At 30.1% G+C, this 23,261-nt stretch overlaps 1 protein-coding gene across 1 annotated transcript in view; it reads right to left on the bottom strand.

The window, feature by feature from the left end:
* for (cGMP-dependent protein kinase for) overlaps nucleotides 1-18,356 on the bottom strand; it is a 164,100-nt gene extending 145,744 nt beyond the window's left edge. The window contains exon 1 of the mRNA XM_088197144.1: nucleotides 18,169-18,356. The gene's annotated coding sequence lies outside the window, so the exon portion shown is untranslated. The remainder of the gene's footprint in view (nucleotides 1-18,168) is intronic.
* Nucleotides 18,357-23,261: the final 4,905 nt, after the last annotated feature.

Here is a 23,261-nt window from a genome sequence, read left to right as displayed (position 1 = left end):
AAGTGGCATAAAACAAATGGATTTGTGTTCCTCGATCGGTTTTAGGCTTTAACGAGAGCAATTAACAGGATCAATAATGTCGAGGAAAATAAATATGGACTAAAACCGTTGGACCGTATCTAAAAAGAAATCTTCTGAACTTTGCTTCCGACTTATAATATACGGAAGTTCAGTCAAACTCGCACCAAGCGGGGCTACAGACGAGATAAAAATCTTTTAACCACAGTAAGATAAGGGGTGACTCATCGGATATCCGAAGATCGTATTTACAGAATCACATATCCTCTTCTGTGCCAGATGACAACGAATTCGAGTCACGATTTCAGGACATTTGACAAACGAAAACACAAAAACTACATGATGATTTTGAAAATCGATCAATATTTATTGCCTTTTGCACCAAAAATTATTTGTTATCGACGTTTGGTAAGCGAACACAATGGCTTCGCATATAAAAAACCACACGGAAGACATATTCGTATAATAATAAGCTAAAATGTGTTATTACCAAGTGAAAAATACACGAATTTGATTAAATATTTAACGCAATTTACCGAAAATCTGTGAATCTAAATTATATTACAAAATGTTGTATTCAGTCCGAACTACATAACGATCATAATATTTAAAAGGTATTTGAATCTAGGTCCTGTGAGCTATGAATTGTTATAAAATAATAATTGATCAACAATAAATGCAGTTTTTCGCTTCGGGAGCGTGCCAAATATGTTAGATTTATCCATTAGCCTAATTGTTTGCAATAAACCCATCCGTAATTAATCAAGGCATAGTAGAAAGATAGTCTTACAAGACAGAACTACATCACTCATTGCCTATCTCATTCACCCTTGTCCCGAGACTTTGAGCTTTAACCACTGACTCACTAATATTCCAAATAATCAAATTATATGAAAAGGTTTAAATCAGACAATTTACTATTTAGTCGGGACAACCTTACTGATTTTTTTTTTGTTTTGAAAGTGTGATTTATGGCCCGCATTTTAATTTTAGTATACGCTAACGCTAATCTATACCTATAATTTTTCTCATAAAGATGTTCTAAATGGGTCATATTTGTATATTTGCTGATATGGTAAAAACTGTGAATATATATAAAGCTAGACAAAGGCTTTTCCTATTTTACTAAGTGCATATGAATAAGATAAAAATATAATAGAAACTAATTACGCCGAAATCTTCTAAAAATATCTCGGCTAAGTTTGTCAGTCAGCCTGATTCGCTATATTGTTTGAAAATGACGGATATTAAAAAAAATCATATTTTCGTTTAAAAATAAATTAGATTGAAAATAAAAAATATATTTGTTTAAAAAAAGGCTAAAAAAATATTTTTTTCTCATTTATTTGGATGTAACGAAATTTGAGGTCACGATAACTGCCATTATTTTAAGCATATCGACTTAAAACTTATTTTAAAAACACTAAATTTATTAATTAGCCTAATTTGAATTTAAAAATTTTTAAAAACCTTGAAGAAAAAAATCAAAATTGTCCTATAATAATAATAATAAATAAACAAATATAAAATTAAAATAAAAATATTTTTTTACACACCTTTATATTATATAGAAACATAATTCTTACGGACTTTGCCGGGCGGATTATTTTTATAATACAACAATAGTATTTTCACACACAATATAAAATCTATATAGGTATATACAAACACATATGAAAAAAATACTTTTGAGCAGTTCATAAATATTTAAGGTTAGATTATGTTTTAAATTGATTTAACTATGTAGATAAATGATAATATATATATATATATTCGTAGAACACATTTAGTTAATGTGTTGATTTTAAAAATATAATCAAACAATTCTAACGAAAATGTTAAACGGTATTAACTAAAAAATGTAGAATCTATATTCTAAACTGAAGAGAAAATTAAGAAAATAGCGTCACCGATATTATAAAATCATCGTCATAATTTTACTAAAAAAAACTAGTAATACTAGTAAATAAAAAATGCAATTTATGTCATAAATCATGCGTGATGTACCGTTAAATAATTCAAAATCTTGTTTTGGAAACGATTACATTATAGACATGCAGGGTCCAAAGATAAACTGGTATCGTGTCGAATGACAATCTCTGAAGTACGTATTATGCAGGTATGTATCGTTTCTGACTTTTTTCTGCATTCTGATTGCATAATAATGTTGAATAAGTTTTCTAGTACGACGACAAAGAGATATCCAGATTATTTCACGGCAAGGTCGGCAATAACTTGGAAACGAGAAAACTTTGGTTCTTTTTTGTCCGATATCAACACAATTGATAACGTGAGACACGATTAAAAGACTATTCTAAGTAAAATAGAAACGATTTATTTAAGCAAATGTCTTTTTTGTTCATTTAAGAATTTTATTGCAAGAGTGATGTAATAATTAATTATCATTGTCTATATAAGTCGTATCTGAAAATTATTTAAAGCTGTCATCATCTCCGTTAACGATATATTTATACTGCTGTCTTTTCTATTTCCTCAAGCTGAAAGGCAAATATGACAGATCGCTTTGAGCCCGTGACTAAAAACAAACAACTTTGCTGTCATAAATTGTTAAACAGAACTCGTTTCGGGGCATTGAATAAACATGGTGTAGAAAGGTAAATAAACACGACGCGAACACATTTGTGATGCGCTAATGTGGAAAATTTCGCGAAAACGCTATAATAGTCGATAATTGTGAATGTGATTATATAATCACACTCACAATTATCACAATTAATTATATATAGACAAAGTTCTTTAATATCGAACATACATAGTACATGACTAATTATGTTATAAACAAAAAATATTACAATGACTTGAGATTTTATTAAATTTATCGTGGATAGACTCCATGTATATTATAAACGCACTCTAATTAAGCTAGTAGTAATACTATGTCTCCCGGGTGGACCTTTTTAGACGAAATCATCGTGGTTACATCCCGTTGATGACAAAGCAAACATGTAACGATACTATTCAACGCGCGAGACAATGCGTATTGTTTTCTAGGCGCGTGTCAAAGATGAAAAATAAATTGTATAAGTATTTAACATACGGTTAAGTAGTTTTTTACGCTGATTTACGCTAATGGTTCTTGAAAATCTGCGCTACAATTTTAAGTAAATTCGCACCTTAAATCTATGGTGTTACAAATATGACGACTTTTTTCGTTTTTTTGTTTGTTAAAGCACTTTTGTTCGATTGTCACTTTCTACTGAACAAATATGTAGAATTATCCTATAAGATTAAAAACAATAAAGCTGTATTTATACTATAACACTACAATCACTACATCATGGTAGCATCTTAACTTTAAAATGAGATTACATCAAACATGGATCTCAAGATAATTTGACAAAAGCTGATGAAGATGAGTAATACAATTCCACAAATTTTGAAAAACACACAAATAAAAATTATCTGCGGCATATTTTTTTAATACAACTTTAAATGCACATAATACATAAATTCACTAAAAATATTTTTAAAAACTAGATCACACTATATGACTGAAGAAAAATTTTCACTTCAATTGTTAAGATCAACTAAGAATGATGGTTAAGGCCAAGAAATGAGGTTAACGACCAAAAAGCGCGCGATCAATTAAAAAATATATTTTGCCAAATCACTATAAATAATTTTAATTATATTCACTTCGGTAAAAGAACAAAATAAGAAACACAATTAGTATGTAAGGCTTTTGCAAAATAATTTTCATACTAAATGAATCTGAAATACATTTTCATAAATCTATGTATAAGTTGACTTTTTGAATAGTTTTAAACGAATGACTGATTTTTTGCGTGGTGCAAAATTCAATTTTTAAAAAACAGTTTAAATTGCTTATATATTGCGAATTCAGAAATCACAGTCAGTAAAGCAATATTTAAGTATTCGTTTTATTTACGTATTTACTTCGCAAGTCAAGACACGTATAATATATACAAGCAATATTATTAATATCGTTGCTTTTTATATGTTGGTCAATATTTATACGCTCATGATTTTTTTAGTATTTATACAAAAAATAAGAACAAACCAGCATTTATAAGTACAGTCATATTTATGTTGTTTTAAATACATACATAAAAAGAAAAGTTTTGCTACAACATTAAAAAAGCAAAATAAATTTCGATTTTGTAAAAATAAGACAATTGGATACTTGATTCAGAAATTACAATCAGTGAAACGCGATATTTTATATAAATAAAAATCTATAGTCATTGTCACTACAATACATATGAGATAAATCGCGTTTAATAACTTTTCTATAAAACATTAAGTAATGAAAATATATATGGAATATCCAATGCATTGATCGATCAAGAGAATCGATATTTTCACAAAAACATGTTGAAGTATTTTTTTCACAAAAACATGTTGAAGTATGACGAGTTTACTTGACGAAAGCTGACCGATTATATTGAGTTGTTAAATCCTGTCTAGTAAGAAAGTGTTAATTTATAGAACATGTTATTTAACGAATGTGTGACGACGGTTTGGCAACATTCACAGTATAAAGATTACATAACTTTGTAAAATTATGCGCGGATCGACACGTCCTTCCGTCGCGTCGCCAATAGGCAAATCCCGCTGCCGCTTCGATTCGGTATTACCTGCGTAACTTCAGGGTTGCCAATTTTTAAACTCCCACAGTTACAATATGACATTTATTAATGCTAAACAGTAAACAATTTACCGAACCCGATCTAAATCATCTTGTATTTATAAATAATGTGAGTAAATGAGCTGGAGTCTGAGAGATAAGAATATGGATTGATCATATATAAAGCTTAAGATCTATTCTATGATAGGCAATTGCAGTAAAAAATACTGCAGTCATAATAAGAATCTAAAATGTGCTGTGATCGTGAAACATTTCTTATCAATGTAACACTTAGCAAACGCTTATTAATATTAAAATATTGATTTGAAAAATATTATGAACACATCTGTAGATCAACAGCTATCTTATGACTTATTAATTGATTTTTTTAATATCATATTGCATGCGATTTGGTCATGCTTCGATATAACATCAGTCACGGGTGAGCAATGTACTCATGTTTTTTTAACTAACTGACATCTTAATTAGATCCAAGAGCTGTACTTCAATTCAACTATACTATATATAATCAGAAAAACATAAAAATAATAATATGTGTAAGTATCCATGGATATGATGGACATTTTCTTGAATCCCATTAACTCGATGTGACAGTTTTTCCACACTAACAAGTTTTAAATTGACACCTTATATAGAATAACTCGGTCGCTCTGTAAAGCCAAAGACATATTCTATTACAACACATCGTTGATATTTGTCTCGCTAATATTTTGGCAATGCATTGACTATCTGTCGCCATTGGCACTTCGGTAGCTCTCCAAATTAATGATCTTCTCGTCCGAATCGATAAGAGTCGGGTCATAAAAAAACAAATAGGCACCCCGGGGTTAGTCTCAAAGACAGGTTTGGTTCAGTTCCAATCCGGCCGACTTGCTAAACGGCCATCACTTAATTATACACGAATGTTCTATATAACATGATAATTGGCTTTTCGGACATGTGCACACTCGACGAATTTACATTGACGCCATTTTTGGGTAAAACGGTGGCCGAAATCTCCATAGGAATGGATTTGTGTTTGAAAAATGGCAAGGCATTATTCATGCAACTTAATTTTGATTTAAAAACCAAATTAAGATCCTGTTAGTGATTAAGATCTGGACATTCAACTTATGATACTCTAATTTGTTTTTAATTCCAAGAAGCTATTTCTAATGAAAAAATCGCTAAAATAAAATCAAGTGAATTTCTTAAAAATTGTTAGATCGCACTTTCGTTTTAATCATATTTTTTCTTTAAAGAAAATTAACTACACCCTATACCATCATGAACTTTAGAAAAAATAGCACATTTTTACATATGTTTTAAAATATGGAATAAACAATCGAAGGGATTTTTATGTGCGTTTTGTTTATTTGTGTGTTGTAAACTTTGACAGAAATGTTAGTTTATGAATGCGTTCTCATAAAGTCTCGATATAAGAAGGAAATTCAAGAAGCCTTAGAAGATACTGCTCTAAAAATTTAAGGGGTTTAGTCACTAAAAGTAAGATTTTGAGTAAAGTAAACGAGTCTTTATAATTTAAAAGATATTTAAATTAGTGTTATACAATTTTGTGTAGTTTCCTTTCAAAAGCGTCAGTAAGAGGGATTTTTGCAACACTATGTTTAGTAGTTGGTTGGTATTGAATAGTACTTATTTTGAAACTTTTCCTTTTTTTGTCAAAAATGTTTTTTCAAGCGAAATTTTAGAAATTCTTTAAAAAATATAACTTTAAATTGCCAACGTTCGCCAAAATTTAAGTACATATTTTTTTCTGTATAGAGAAGCTAATACAAATCCACATAATTTATATTCTATTTTAAATCCCGTATAAACAAAACATATTTTAAAAAATATTTTTTTTAGAATTTGATGATTTTTAGTGTTTTACCATTTAAATTGTTAAAATCAATTTCGTAGTTCGTTCTCAAGCGCGCCCAAAACCGGGGATTTCCCTTTCAAATTTTCTTACATGTGACGGTTCTTGTCATCTGGCAAGCGTTCGCCGCGCCCATTTCTGTGCAATTAAAACAGTGAAATATGTTATAATCACAGCTTTTTTTTTACAAAATGTCAATTGAAGATGATTTAAAGTGGTGTAGCATTGGAATTATAGACCAAATAATCAAAACTATAAATTATGAGTGTGCCAGTAAGTGTTTGGTTAAATGAATAATATATCACGGTTATTCTAACAAAATTACTATTGACTTTCCATGATCTAATATTAAAAGACAAACAGCGGTGATACAGGTATACATACCAAAGATAAGTAAACATATTACAATGCTAGTAATAATGAAATATCTCGTATTAGTGTAAACAAAAAGTTACATTTTACCCACTATAGTATCGTTTCCAGTTAATTTTCAGAAGCAATGATAGATCTAATAACATTTACGTATGGCTAATAATGAATATATGACATATTGCGACAATTTTGAAGAAGATGAAGAGGTGCCAATATACGTTTTTAATCCTCTATAGTAACTTCTGTTAATTTTGTTCTGCGGTTGTCGTTTAAATTTAATATATGGATTATATTAGTAGTAATAATGTTTTCAATGTTTAATTTTGATAACGGCCTTATTGTTTTTAATTATTTTTCAGAAGCAATGATGGAACAATTTGATGACCTATATGGCTACAACGTAGAATTTGTATATATAAACAAAGAGTGAATCTTCTCATATTGAAGTCACTGTCAGCAAGTATTATCTTTTTATAAAGAACATACTACATAAGTTTGATGTAACTGAATATTTTGAATTTGGCTATTCCGAAAGAGGAATGATAGCACAGAACAAAAATTGAATAAAAACCATGACGTATACATATTTTGCCACATCGGAATTAAAAATAACCCACTCTTAGATATTTTTGCTATCGATTATTCCAGGTATGCAATTACATATTTATAATCATTGTAAAATGTCGTTTATTAGACAACATTCAAGAAACTACACATTTATAAGTTGTCCGTTGCCTGATATATATATCGTTCCCACTGCGACAGCACCGATTTGATTTCAATCCTCATACATACTAAGGATATACTACACGTTCACGTTTAAAACATATCTGGTTTATTTGCAATTCTTAAAATTTAACGTATATATGCATTAAATCGGAAGCAATGATAATGTTAATGTAATATAAAAGGAAAAACTCACTTTTCGGCCTCGGATCTCGGCGACGGGAATTCAAAATTTTGAAAATTTCATTACGAAGATTGTTTTATGATCGTTTATCTAGTTTAATCAATGTATTCTTCTTATCCTAAACACAATATGTATATATTTAATTTTCATGGTTATAATACACCTAGGTAATTTGCAATCCGATTATTTATAAAAGGAAAAACTCACTTTTCGGCCTCGGAGCCCGTCGCCGAGAATTCAAAATTTAAAGATTTCATTACGAAGATTGTTTTATGATTGTTTATCTAGTTTAATCAACGTATTCTTCTAATCCTCAACACATTATGTATATATTTAATTTTCATAGTTATAACACACCTAGTTAATTTGCAATACGATTATTTTTATTCTTTTGTTATTTTTCAAAATTTTATTATTAAATAATTATTATTTAAAACTGTTGTCATGATACTATCGGCCATCTTGTTTTATATTTGAATGCTTATTTTTCATTGGTCGAAACAACAGAACGCATAACCGGTGCCTCGGAAACCAACAAAGCAAATTAAATTTTTATTTTTATTATACAATAATTAAATATATTTCCTTCGTTTAAATGAGCATGTCATTTTATCTTTATGGCAAACAGTTTGATGTATAGTGAAATTATATTTTTTTACTAAATTGTGAGGTAAAACATTTCTTTCCATTGTGTATCTCGTGAAATAATAATGATAATATATCTAGAATGCCTTTTATATAATATTTTAAGAACGGAGGATGCAAAATTCATTTGCATTCTAAACTTATGAGTGATTTTGATTATTTAAAAAAAATAATCTGCTAGCATATCTAGCAAAAATAATTCATTAGCTGCAATGTAAATTTTTTTCATTGTAAATCTCCTGTAGGATAGTGTTTTTTTACATGTATGTCCACCGTAAATGCCTTAATATAATATTCCAAGAACGGGGGATGTAAAATCCATTTGCAATTTCGACTTATTAGTGGTTTTGATTAAAAAATATCATAAGCTGTCACATCTAAAAAGATTGATGATCTTTAACTACATCTCATCTACTAATTAAAAAGACTGAAAGTCAATATTTTTAAAATAGTGTGATATTGAATTCTTGCGATTAATGTATTTTTATGTTAGATTTTAAAATACTGTAACACTGATATATAAAACTACAACAGAAGGTTTGTAAATTATCTTTCTTAGGGGAAAGTACTTTTTTATTCATATACTTGAATCATGATTATTAAAACAGATACATATGTTTATAACTCAAACTTAATATGTATAATGGTACGTATTTTTTTATAATGTTTTTAACATTCTATTGAAGACACTTATTTATCAAAAAAAATGTATTATTATGTACAACTTGTTCGACGACCGTATTGATTATTCGTAGCTATCGATTTCGCTTATTTTGCATGCAGTTTGCAAACTGTATGTACTATTACGTTATGTAGTAACCTAGTTAGAAAGAGTTTGAATCCCCCGAGACCCGTTTAAATTGAGTTGCAATGATGAAAAAAGAAAAAAACTCTCTGAAACTCATATTTGAGCACTTCTGTTCGTGGTAGGCTTACAGCATTAACAACTCTTCAATCACTTCAACAGACATAATGAATATCTACGAATAAGTATTAACCAATTGAGGTGACACCAATACTATATACGTACATATATATTATAATCTCTGCAGCTGGTGTCGGATTTTGCTAACAGCACATTTTTAGTCTGCTGCTGTGGCTCGAACCCACGGCCTCTGTGTTATTAGTCTGGAACCTTATGGACTACGATATTTTGAGCTTTCATTTCAACTTAGAAATAAACACTGAATCGAGAAAGATCATCTCTTGCTCATAAACCTCATTTTTTAATAAAATGCACAAATCTAGTCTTTCAACTTTCATCACAATGCACTACACATATCTGTGAGCAGTGTACACACGACTATAAATAGTTTCTAGTGCGTCACCAGCTCGCGCCGGCAACCTTGTCAAACCTGCGAAAATGTGTATTTTTTGTCATCGTAGTTAACCGCAAATAATCGAATTCAGCATGACAAAACAAGTAATTAGACCATCACTTCTTTGAAGAAGTACCTATAGCGACGATCCTGTCATAAACAGCTTATCGCTATCATTTAATTGAAAATGTAAGTAATAAAGGCTAGGGGAAATTGACGTAAAAGGATCATCACGTTCTGGGTATCATCAATGGCGATCCTGTCATGGCATTAAGGACTTGAATGCTAAACGCCGGCCGTGAAATAATGCGGTGGGGCAACTATGCAATGAGCATTGAAATGAGATTGTTCTCAAAATAACACTGGGAGGCGCTTGTTCTAAAAATAAACCACTTATCAAGAGTGATAAGAGAGAGAGAAATATTCTTCGGAAAAAAAGTAATCTGACTCAATGGTTTTATACACTGAAATTTTAGATTATTCGATATAAATAGAACAGTTTCTTTTGGTATAAGTTAAGTTAGTCAAACGGACACTCCAAAACTTATCTAAGATTATTTTAGTTATGTGGAACCTCGGACCAAGAATTTTTAATAAATTCTTATTTATCTTGCAATACGAGCGGACGTATTGCGTCACTTTCTCCCCAACTGAGCTAATGATTCTTCTTGAAGTGAAGATAAGAATTTGTAACTCAGTCTTGTTAGTCATGGATAATGCTCCTGCACATCCTCCAGACCTTAAGCGAGACGAGAGTTCATTCAAATCAAATTTATTACTCCAGCCCATGAAGCAGATCTTTTCGAACTTTAAAAACTTTACACCAAATCAAATATTCGAATAAATTAAAAAAAATAAAAAAATACAGTTAGAATAATCAATACAGATTACAAAAAAAATAGTCAAGTCTATTCAAACTAATCAGTAGGTACATAGTTTTATTTTATTATAGTTAAATATTAATTTGACCAAGTAAATATTACCATTATAAATAACTAGACAGACCTAAAAATTATTCCTATTGATCTACAAGATATAAAAATAAATACTAGTCACTGGGTAAGTTCACAACTGCACAATATTAACTCGTAAATATTACTAATTTCTGAAATTTCGGCAATTACAAAGTGTTTTTTTTTTCTTTATTATTTTGTTTGTCGGCTATCTTATCATTATATACAATATAATGATAAGAAGATAAATTTCGCAAAACAAAAAAGGGCACAATTGAGCTGTAGATAATGCAGCGGTACATTAAAGAAAAAAAATCTGCGTCGTTGTAATACACAATGACACAAAAAGTAATTAATAACTGTGGTTTGATATATTTTAATCATAAACTGTTATTTTCCTTTGCAAAAAGAACGCTGTTGTTAAATAAATTGGCTACTTTTTGGTATTCTTAAAATTTTTTAATTTGAAAATAATATTCTACAAATATCAACTAATTATTGACGAATAAATAACAAATATTATAGTCAAAAAAACAGGCAAATATTCGATTTTTATTAAAATAATTTATTTATTTGTGTCCTTTAAACTTTTTTTAAGAGCATATTTTTCTTGTTTGAAAAAAAACAAACGATTGCGTCTCCGAGCGAATATTCATTAAACGGTACCCATTAACAGTTTCAAAACCAAGTGTCTAAAGTGCATTAAACACGTCACATATTCCGAACTCAATAACAACAATGGCAAATTTTACCGGTCTTTGAATCATCGTTATGCAAATACAGTTTAACAAGTTATTTGTTAAACAAAAAAAATCTGTTTCTGCCACAAATATTTGAGATTGGTTAGACAGGACACTGGACTTCTCTCAATTCAGAAGGAGTAATACAGAGTAAAACCTTAGATTGTGAGTAACTAGATTTACTAGTGTTTCGTAATACGAGCATTTTTTTTAATTGCCCCCCCCCCTTTGAATTTTATCGGAAAAATGCATGTCATTTAATTATATATGCTATGAATCTTAATAAAATCGAAATATTGAAAAAAACTGACTTGCCAACTATGCCCCTCTTCCTGGAAAAATCTGAAATTACGTCCCTGATTTTAAAGCAAAATTCTAAGGTTATCCCTTAAAGAAAATCTAAAAAATAGTCTAGAATCTATCTCGAAAATATTTTTTAAAATATGTCATTTCAGGGAGATAAAATAAAATAATGTTACAGGGAATATGTATTTTTCAAGTTATATTTTCACTAGTCAGTCCCTAGTAGATATTTATTTCTACCAACGAAAATAAAATTTAACTGATAAGCGCTGGTGAAATTATATGCTGCTATAAAATGACTATGAAACTCAATTTGACAGTTGCAAAACGCCCATTTGCAGTTCTAACTCAAACTTTTTTGACTTCTGAGAAGGGATAATTGTTTTTGGCGCTCTCCTATTGCTCAAAATTTGGTTTAGATATGCTTAATAATAATACGTAATATTGATTTAGTCGCTGTGCATCCAGTTTTATATACATGATCCTGATAGAGGTTTAGTGCTCGCCCACTTTTCGCTACAACGGTTAATTTATCGCACTTTATGTGCTTTTATTTGTCAATGCATTGCCGACAGATGATTTTAACTCAATATTTGGCCAGAAAATGCAATCGTCATTAAATGAAATCGAAATATTAAAATATCGATCACTGACTGGCCAACTTTTGCGCCCCTACCCTGGAAAAATCTGAAATGACGTCCCTGCTTGTATTAAATTAGAATTGACTTATTAAATATAGAAAGTAATTTAAATGAGCAATACATCAAATAATTGTTACATAAAACAAATTGTTTCTAAAAAAATAAATGAAAAAAATTACCGTTGGAGCATTGATCAGAAAAGTGAACACCCCATGAATAACTCTCTGCAACGAATCTTTTTCCGAAGAAAAATTTAAATATTTATCTTACATAAATGCACAAATAATTCAATTTATGCAACAAAGTAATTATTTAATTGCACATATCTTTTAATATCCCTGTTAAATCAAACTTTTAAATATATATATATATATATATATATATATATATATATATATATGCATGGAAGCGAACAATTTTTGCATTATCAACAAAAAATTTCTAAAAATTGAATTTTTTAAAATGTGCTAAATAGCGAAGTATACTAAAAGATTATTTTGGGATAAGTATCTGAGTGATATGATTTTTGCAGCTATTTTTCATAACAGCTTATTGAACATACTAATTAACAGTGTACATACAAATTACTAAGCTCAGACGAATAGGGTATAAGACAAATTGATAGTCAATTATGTTAGTGTTCAGCACAACCTCCAATCCATTCTTATGTGAAAGATTTAATACGGCCGTCCGATAATTACAAATGAAAGTGCATATAATGCTTATTGGATGCGAAAACATCAGTGATTTTTTTATGCATGTCACAAAACTTAGGAATAAAAGTTCATTAGAGTTTTCGTGGTAATTTGTGGTTAATTATGGCTTACTTTAGTCTGAGTGAAATACTGTTTTTAAATGATTTCTTAGTCTAAGACCATTGTTTTTTTATTTATTATAGAGTAGATATTAAATAACATTGTTTTAGTACTTAAAAATACATTATATCTATAAATATATAGATAAAAAAATGGAAAGCATTATGTCTTTTTAATTTTTTTTACCCTATCTGAGAAACCCCCTTTTGGTCTTTGTATGTAAATACATTTCTGACTTAAAATCACAATATTAAATTTTAGTTATTTACATATCATACCAATAATAATAATTAGGTATGTCAAAATATAAGATCAGCCAAGACAAACATCGAAAACGTTAGTTCTATTGTAGTTCACGAGAACATAACACGCATTTAGTAACATAAAGAAATCGTCACTTCTGACGTGACCGTTAGAAAAACTATTTATTAATAAAAAAATACTGATGAATCATAATGTTTATAATCGATTTCATATCAACGATAACATAACACTTGTATACATTTTTAACTCAGTTATGCAGTTCGTTTGATAAGCTAGTTTTTCTTTGTATACAAATAAGGATGATTTGATATCTGCCATAGTCAAGGCCGCCTGAAATTTTACTTTATCTTTAAGTGTATTATCCAAACATTATACGATAATAATTTTCCCTAGTATTTTTCAAGAAGATAGCTCTTCACTTTAACTCTTGAACAATTTTAGCTTCACACTCAGCTGTCAAGGCTTCCCAAACATATGCGACTCATTAACCCAATTCTGCCAAAGTTGCAAAATTGTTATAAAAATCATATTTATAGCGCAAAACTTACGTATGCGCATAATTTAGGCGCTTTTGGCATTTATGTATCTATTGACACGGTCTAAAATTTAAATCGCTTTCATGGCATGATCTTCACCTTGAGAATTAGAAATCATTATATCATGCTTCCTTGAGTTTTATGTCAAAAATATCGAAATTGATTTGTCTACTATTTTTTCGGGTTTGGAGGCTGAAGGCCGAACCGAAAAGCTGGTAACAATTTATTTTACTAAGCATATATGAAATACCATATATATATGGAAATGTATCAGGAAAGTCGAAATAGCTGATCTCGAAAGTTGGAGAGTCATCGCTAGGGTGTCGAGTTGAATCATACTGGACTATGCGCTGATATGTCTCATGCTGTGACTCTTTAGAATTAAGTCTTTAGAGCGTCTGCTCTTCTGATATTTTATATTGCTGGTTAGAGGTAACTCTGACAAATTGCAGATGAGGATGGTGGCGGGCCAATTGCATCGCTTTTTGCACTCACGAAATACGTGTACGTCTTAAAAGTAAACTTATAAAAAAGTAAACCCATTTCAACGATCGTTAATAAAAGGGTAAAAATAACAGTATGTTTCGCAAGATAGAACGCATATCGCGCATCCTTTCCAAACAAAGAGTAGTTTTACGGTACTTATGGGTGATTACGAGTGAATAACATCTAAAAACGGATGCGTATTATGTGGTCCATGAAATAATAACAATTATTACTTCAATTGCTTAACTTTCGAAACAAGTAACTATTTATTTTCAGTTTTTCGAAATGATCATTATAATGACAAATAAATTAATTGTGCTATTAGTTAGATAAATAAATAAACTATAAATATCTATTAATAAGATATAAAGGTACATGAAATATTTTTTATTTAACTATAAATTTTACCAATTCAGCTTTTAGCAATAGCTACATTTTAGTCCACCATAGAATTTTTAAGACTTTTAGTAACTAACTATATGAGATTTTTGACACAGAAATAAGATAACTTTAATGATGAAACAGTGCAGTTCGTAACGTCTCAGACTAGTAACTCAGAGGTTGCGAGTTCAAAGTGGCACTCAATTTTTTAATTTGAAAAGGCATTTTTATTAAAAGCCGACCCAGCTGCAATGATATTGTGAAGACCATACACAGATACCCACGTTTGAAAGAGACTTATTCTCAAAACTTGTTATTTACTAACAAAAAGCTATCAAAACAATGTTGCTATTTACTAACAAAAAGCTATCTATAGAAATGAATAATAATTTTAGTGCATTAATAAGCAATAGTGTTATATAATTAGAGTATTTTCTCGTTTCTAAAAAAATTAGCAATTTTTTAAAAGCTCAAAAATCTTGCAATATAGACTAATATATTTTGTTGATCTAAATTTTCTATTTTTATAATAAAAACATAATTAATTTATAAAATAGTATTTTTTACTTAATATTTTTTCTTTGTAATCTACGATGTTTCGTCGAAAATATCTTTCGGCATCTTTTGGAGGAGTATTATATCTAGTGCAAACTATTATATCTCATACTATATTTTAATTTTTTTACTAAATACTAAATGTATGGGAAATAAAACACAAATCTAAAAAAAGTTTTATAAGGCAAGAAAATATTTTTTTTAAATATGACTACAAAACAACGGGAACGAATGTCTAAAATCTGTAGTAACTACCAAAATACTGCTTCGTAATATTTTTTAATATTAAATTATATGAGTTAGTATGATTAAAATTTCGAAATAAATACAGCGTGTAAAGACATATTTAGTACGTTAAACCGAGTTTTATCATAATTTTTTTAGATATTGATATTATCCTCTCTATTGATTCAATACATCAAAAAAACACACACATAAAGTTTGCATTATTTAATATATAAAATCAATTTATAGATAAAAGCTAATTTTATCTACAAATCGATATTTTTGTATAAAACAATGCTTTCTAGTGTTCACATATACTAGGAAAAATCGTCAGGTATTGAAGGGGTCACACTTATAGTTCACTAATAAAATAGCAATTAATAAAAATCACTTTATTATATAATAAGTTGTGAGTTACACTACCAAAACAAATGAAATGCGAGGTTACGAGTGCAAAGCGTGAAATCATGAGCGTCAGGCGCAAGTTTACGGGCGCGAAGCGCTAAAAGACACCGACAGGCCTTGATTCCGACATCCAGAAATACTACATACGTATCACAAACAATAGTGAACCAAACTTATATCCCTACAGTATTCAATGAAATACCTGAACTTTACTTTTTTTAAATTATGAATAATTATAAAGCAGATTAAAATTCGAATAGTTTTTAAACCATTTTAATCCATATACACCTAACATTTTTAACCGCCTATTTCTACATATTGTATCAAATGCTTTTTTTAAATAATGAAAAAAAATCCATTTATTTTGATAATTGAATGCTTCTCTCGGAAACCTGTTTAATCTGGGGTTAATGCCTCATTTATTTATTTTTCAAATGACGACTATTTTAAGCATGATGGCACATTTATGAGAAAAAAGTTATTTTATTTTTGTGGCAAAACTGTCATGGCAAAACACTTATTTGCATTGCAACTGGAACAATGCTTATTACCAACGAGCAATACTTTGTCCCGTGTAATTATTGCAAATGGGACACGATCGAATTAATTAATCGGACGCGAAACGCATCTACCCGCGTACGTTTCCTGATCACGTCCGATCGTCCCACATGCAATGAAATACCGTTTATTTTTATAAATTTTCAAGTTTGGCCTTATGTCATGATAATATGCTAATTCTCGTGATATTTTTACATTATGTATAGAGAAGCAAGTTCTGAATCAAATTGCTCTCTGCGCGGTAGAAATAAATATATCATGAATCCTTATAAAAATAAATTAAGTATATTCAAAATCCAAATAACAATTGTAACGCTCCTTATTCAATAGTGAATAAGTTACAATAAAAATACGGTTGAACAAAATAGTATTTAAAGTTACGTTACGCACAGGCAGGACAGGCGCCCGCCTGTGGCGATTTAATCGTGGGAGCGTTCGATGACCACCCTCGCGGCCTTATTTTGTAACAATTTTAATGCAAAATATAAAATAAAAATAACCTATATAATTCTTAATAAAGAAGTAATTTCTATGCAGCACTAGAATCTAAGACCATCCGTTCTAAAGTTTCCTATTTTGTTCCACATTAAATCATTTAATTTGATCAGAACTTCTTGAAGAAAAATTCTAAATAAAACCATTGATGCATATTATGATCGCGTTTTGCAATATAAAAATCGACATTAGTGTGATGTTTTCAAAATATCAACACTTATTTTATCAAAATAATAACGAAGATTTCTTAAAATGTCTCGAATGCTTAGATCTATACGATTATTATAAAATACCCAAATCGTTATTATTACTTTTTATATGCATATTTTCCAAGTGAAATACCCTTCTAGTGGGAAAAAATTTCCCTAGCTCATATTAGGATCTATAACTATATTTATTTTAGAGCTTATGAATTTATTAAATTTATTGGTAGCTTAAATTGTTTTTACCAAGGATATTAATACTAAAGGGGGGGGGGGGAATTTATATTTGCAAAACATAAGGTCGGTCCTTGTATTACATATATATTGATTTATTTAGATTATTGTATCCCTAACAGAATAGTATTGATTATCCAAAGACACGCCTTTTAATTTATTTATATCAATGACACGACTACAAATTAAATTATACGTAATTAATTCATAAGTTGCATATCAAAGCCAATACATGTACATACATTCGATTATGCTTATGCGTCGTTAAATAATTGCTAATATCAAATTAGATTTTCTTTCGCATAAACAAACAAATTTCCCGCGAGTAGCGGATTTTCCGTTTTGGCCATAACACGCTAAGTCGCGGTCGTGTGCGCCCACGCGCTTCTATTTTTAGCCCGCGAACGCGCGAGAACACACGGCGGACGATCGCGAACGCGTCGACACTTTGACCCGACTTTGACAACTTTGGCCGTAAGCGACGGCTCGACGTCCACCTCGAGTGATAATATTCAAATCGTAAAATTGCGCACCCCGCATATACAGCGACGTAAACAACGACTTGCACACATCGCAACGTGCGTATTCACGTAATACAACTTTTGACGTTTACACTCACCCCTATCGGCCGATCGTCGGAAGCTTTCGCGGAGCCATTTTTTCATTTTTCAAAGGTCCGGAAACAAAAACTCGTCAGGGGCGCGTGCGAACATCGCGAATCAATTGTTTTGCAATCGGAAATATGAAACGAACCGAATAACGAACGTAGCAAACGGCGACCGCCGCGCCGCCGGCCGCCGCAGCACTGAGCAGTGTGGAAGAAAGAGAGCTGCTAAGCGACCATCTCGCGATTTGACAGTTCCGGGGTTGCCATGTCGCACTTTTCAATTTTGAACGCGCTTCGGAATCGAATCAGATGCTTACATTTTACTTCTGTACTGTTTGGAATCTAATAAGAATCATATTGGAATCTTTAAAAAGCTGTAGATTTGCTGTATGCCTTTCGTAACCTAAGCAATGCGTATTATCTAGTTAGAATCCCATTGATATACAGGAACTTCCTGGGAATATTCAACGCCCCGAGTTTAAAAAGAAGGCAATTTGCGATTGTTTTGTTTGAGGAAGACAAATTACTGAGAGAGATAAAAATGTCATTTCGAGACTTTTGTTTAAATACTATCTCCGATTTTTTTTTTGAGGAAATATCGACACCGTGTTGAATGTAAACAAATGGCGCCCCCTTTTAAGTAAGTAGCGCCCCGGATGACCATAAGTATATAAAACATATAAACAATAAAGACAACAATTAATAATAAATAATGAATGTCATATACTGTATATTTTTAATTTATAAAAATTGATGTTTTTTATTATTCTAATTTACAAACGAATTCCTATATTAAAATGGTTGTTTTACTTACCGTATAATATTTTCACTAACGCGTCTTTAAGTGCTATTTGTATTTCTTCTAATGCGTCTTTAAGTGTAATGTAATGTATTTCTTTATTTTTAGAAGTAAAATTAAATTCGATTCAATACGTAACCTGTTCGCCGCGATATTTTTGGCCGTCGTTAACAGTTTATGTAACCTCGTAACGACTTTCCTTAAAACATCTAAATAGATAATTACACTATTAATAAACGCGCACCGCTACAAAAACGAGTTTTGCGATTTATATTTATATTTGATATATTCTAATCATAATCAACTTTAAAGCTAATAAACGTCGAAGAATTTACTGTTATTTTGAACGCTTCCAACATGACATATTTACTTATAATATTGTTTTAGCAAATGATCGCTTTAAAAATAAAGCATTTGGCAAGCGAATGACAGGAAGCGTTGATTGAAGTTCTGAATCGAAAAAACAATCTATAAATGAAGTTTGAATATTATAATACTAATTTTAATCGACTGTGGCTAAGCAATCCAATTCCTCATTTCCATTCCAACTATTTATTGTGGCGTCTTTTAATAACACAAAAACGTAGTAAACCTTTGCGGTCCTGTGTTGTACACCTAATGTACATATATGTATGAATGTCTATGTTTGAATGTAATTTAATACAGACGTCGAACAAATAGATCTACAAATAAAATTTGGAACTATTAATTCGTTCTAGAACAACAATTATTATTAAGGAAATATTATCTTAATTTATAAAAGAAAAAACACAAAATCACACATTTTATTAATTATGTTGTTTATCGTAGAAGAAGGGCAAATCAATTTTTATTGTATAATTTGATAGATTCATTCAATCAAAATCGAAGCATTTTTTACTACAACTATATTATGAAATTTGGAGGTATATCAGTAATATCCAGTTTAATAACAGATGAATAAAAAATGAAAAACTTAATGCTTCTAGGGATAAATTAAAAGCTATAAATAATGTATCTTATAAATTTTTAAATTGCTGCATGTCGATTTACTTTGCAAGTTCAATATAGCAGTGGATGAACGTTTGGCCACCTACAGTTCATTTTATGTATATGTGAAGAGAAAATTCATTAGATACAGCATACAAATATAGATTACAGCTGACTTTTCGATAGCATGTTTCTGCCTCTAATAAATTACATGGGTTTCAACCATCTGCACAATTTGTCTCAAAAGTCAAGTCTCACACAATATATTAACACATCAATGGGATGGAGATCCCGTGAAGAATTGCATTATATTTATTTAATAGTAAATATTGCACGAGCCACCTAATAACACGTCCGTCCTGAGTCGTTTTGCATCCATAAATACTGTCGAAAAACTACACTGTGACAATACATAACCTGCGCCTAAAACTATTGTTTTTTTACCTTTCGGGTACCGATCGCCGAAGTGATTATCTGGATCGTATCTCTTTTAAGTCATGAACACATTTCTTGTTTCGGTAATAGCTGCTACGGTGACTCACCGATTTCAGAGTAAGGCTTTAAAATTGAACCACCTTAGATGTATTGATACGTCAACGCTTACGTATAATCCTTGCTCTAGTCGAAAAACCGCCAATTTCGACTCCTTGGAGCTGGATGCAACTTTAACGTCCACATAAAAAATACAACACAAGAAGAAACAATCAGCTGATTGTTTTTTCTGCGATAGACCAGTAATTCGTTCGTTGGTTCATTATCTGACAGGAGAATAAATATTATATACACTTCTATGTCAGTGGCCACTCAAACCAGTATATAACCAGTACAATAGACTCCCAGATAACACGGTAGATAGGGAGCGTGAAAAGTGGAAGCATGTACACTCTGATTTGAAAATACAAAATGGGATACTTACGTTTTTCTTGAATATGTAGAAAATCAATAAAGGCTTATAAAGTTTTTTGCGGAAAAAAAAATAAAAACACTAACTCATATAAATATTTGCAATAGTAGATCGTGCTCTCGGGGAGTGGGAGCGTGTTTTCTGAGAGTCTACTGTACACAATGAGAATTTATAATAATACCTTTATACTTAAAACCCTTTCACCGCGGATGGGTTTTATAAAAGTCATTAAAAAAATCGCTAGTACTCAATGAGTACATAAAGGTGCCATACACCTTTGAGCCAAATAATATGAATATTTAATATAATTTAAGGCTGTAAATCACTTGACTTTATTGAACCATATTTAAAAGAATATGGCATGAATAAGTACCCCCCACATATTAACAAATTTCGAAATGGCACGTAAAAATATCAGCCGCGGTGAAAAGGTCAATGTATTTTATAAAAATAAATATGTACATCGCAGGAACACGCTATGTTTTGGACCGTTAGATGGTGGTTAACATATTTTATACGCTGTTTAATGCTAGCTATGAGGAGCTGGTCCAGTTCATATTATTTAATTTTGATATTTTATGATTTTTTTATTACTTTATTCTAATTATGTATACCTTTTTTGTGTGTATTAGATAATACAATTATTTTTCTCGACCATCGTGACGCATTGGGGTAACCCGTCAGGTCACGATGGTCTTAATCTAAATAAATAAATATGTTTATAATGATTGGAAATTTTAAATGTATATGTGGTTCAAAATCTTAAGTCAGACATTTTTAGTAAAACAAGTAAACAAGTAAAACCTAATACGTTACAACTGGGTAAATCTGTACCAACTAAGGTAAATCAACCAGACATAATGAATACTTAGAAGTAAGTATTATTAACCACCAGAAAGAAAGTATATGTATTGGTGACATCTATATTCTTCATTGTATAATATAATTTATAAGTAATAGATCCCACTATGTAGCTGGGGCCGGTTTTAATAATAGTGTATTTTTATAAATAAAAATTCGTGTCTGCTGTCGCCGGGGCTCAAGTCTGCAACCTTGGTGTTACTGCGCTATTACGACATATGAAAAGTCGTAATCACGTCCCTTGTAGCTGTAAGTCTCCGTCTAAATGTCAGCGCTCAAAAAAGCTCATTTGACACGAACTATCCAAAAATATCAGTTTACTTTCGACATAGCGTATTTTCAATGAAACACTTTTTAAAGTTGCTGAAGGACAGTGTTGAGTGTAATAGCTACGAGGAGCTGGTACAATTAATGTGAGAAGATGCAAATCTTTTTTGTGTGTGCCATTAATATTTTATTTAACGTATTAAGTTTTTCTTAATAATCCTTTGATGATGTATTATTTCTTACTTAATTGTGTATATATTGTTACATCAATTAGAGATAGCTTATATTATGAAATCGAGTGGAGAGGTTAAGAGTTATATTAAAATGTATAAATTAAGACTTAATCGCCGAGACTTCTCGCATGCTGCGTTATCAGTGTTTAGATAAAAAATGAGATAAAATTAAACACACAAGGATTAAAAAATATTTTTCACGCTCCAGGATTGAAATGAAACCAGTTATATTTGTTCAAAATATTATTGATTTTCTATTTGTTTTATTATTTATTTTTATATTATAAAACAATTCAAGATAACTAAGATTGATGTGTGATATAACAAAATGGATGCACCAAAAACTAACGTCGTCCTACACTTTTTCTTAATAAAAAGTGACTACGTGTGTTAAACACATTGCGCTACACTAAAAATTTATCAAACTAGAAGATTTATGTGTATATATAAACATTTTATTTATATATATATACATATATTATTGATACTATATAAATATTTCGTCTTAGTTTAAATTTAAGTTTGTAGATATTTAGCCAATATTTACAAAAAAATTTACAGTCGAATTTATTAAATTAGAATGTTTGGAAATTCTATTGGTTTGAGAATATATTGTATATATATAGATTATGTTTTGATACAAATTTAGACGTTTTGTAAAACTTATTACATATTTTACATATAATTCGCTCTTCCGTGTTTTGTACATTAAAGTTTAAGAGGAAGTTTATGCTTATCGAGTGAAGCAATGTAAACATTAACATAATGTATAAATGTTTGTAAAACTTAAGAGAGCGACACACATCCTAATAAAACATCGATCGATTCAGATTTTTCCACAGCTGCCTTTCAAATTTCGTATCCGAGTATCCAAATTGTTTCATCAGCTTCCAATCACTGTTGTCTTAATATTGTATTGAAGTCTGAAATTTAACCTACTTATTTCATCTATTATTTACAAAAATCTTGATTTTCAATGTAATTTTTAAGAATCTCTTATTGCAAATAAGCACACAGCATTGGAATTGATAACGTAAGGCACTTTCAAAAGCATACCAAATAAACCAGTATC

The sequence above is a fragment of the Plectrocnemia conspersa genome, unplaced genomic scaffold (genome assembly GCF_051122295.1).
Source record: "Plectrocnemia conspersa isolate PC_06_02 unplaced genomic scaffold, ASM5112229v1 ptg000011l, whole genome shotgun sequence".
In the NCBI taxonomy this organism is placed as follows: domain Eukaryota; kingdom Metazoa; phylum Arthropoda; class Insecta; order Trichoptera; family Polycentropodidae; genus Plectrocnemia; species Plectrocnemia conspersa.
This window is presented reverse-complemented; position numbering and strand designations above follow the sequence as displayed.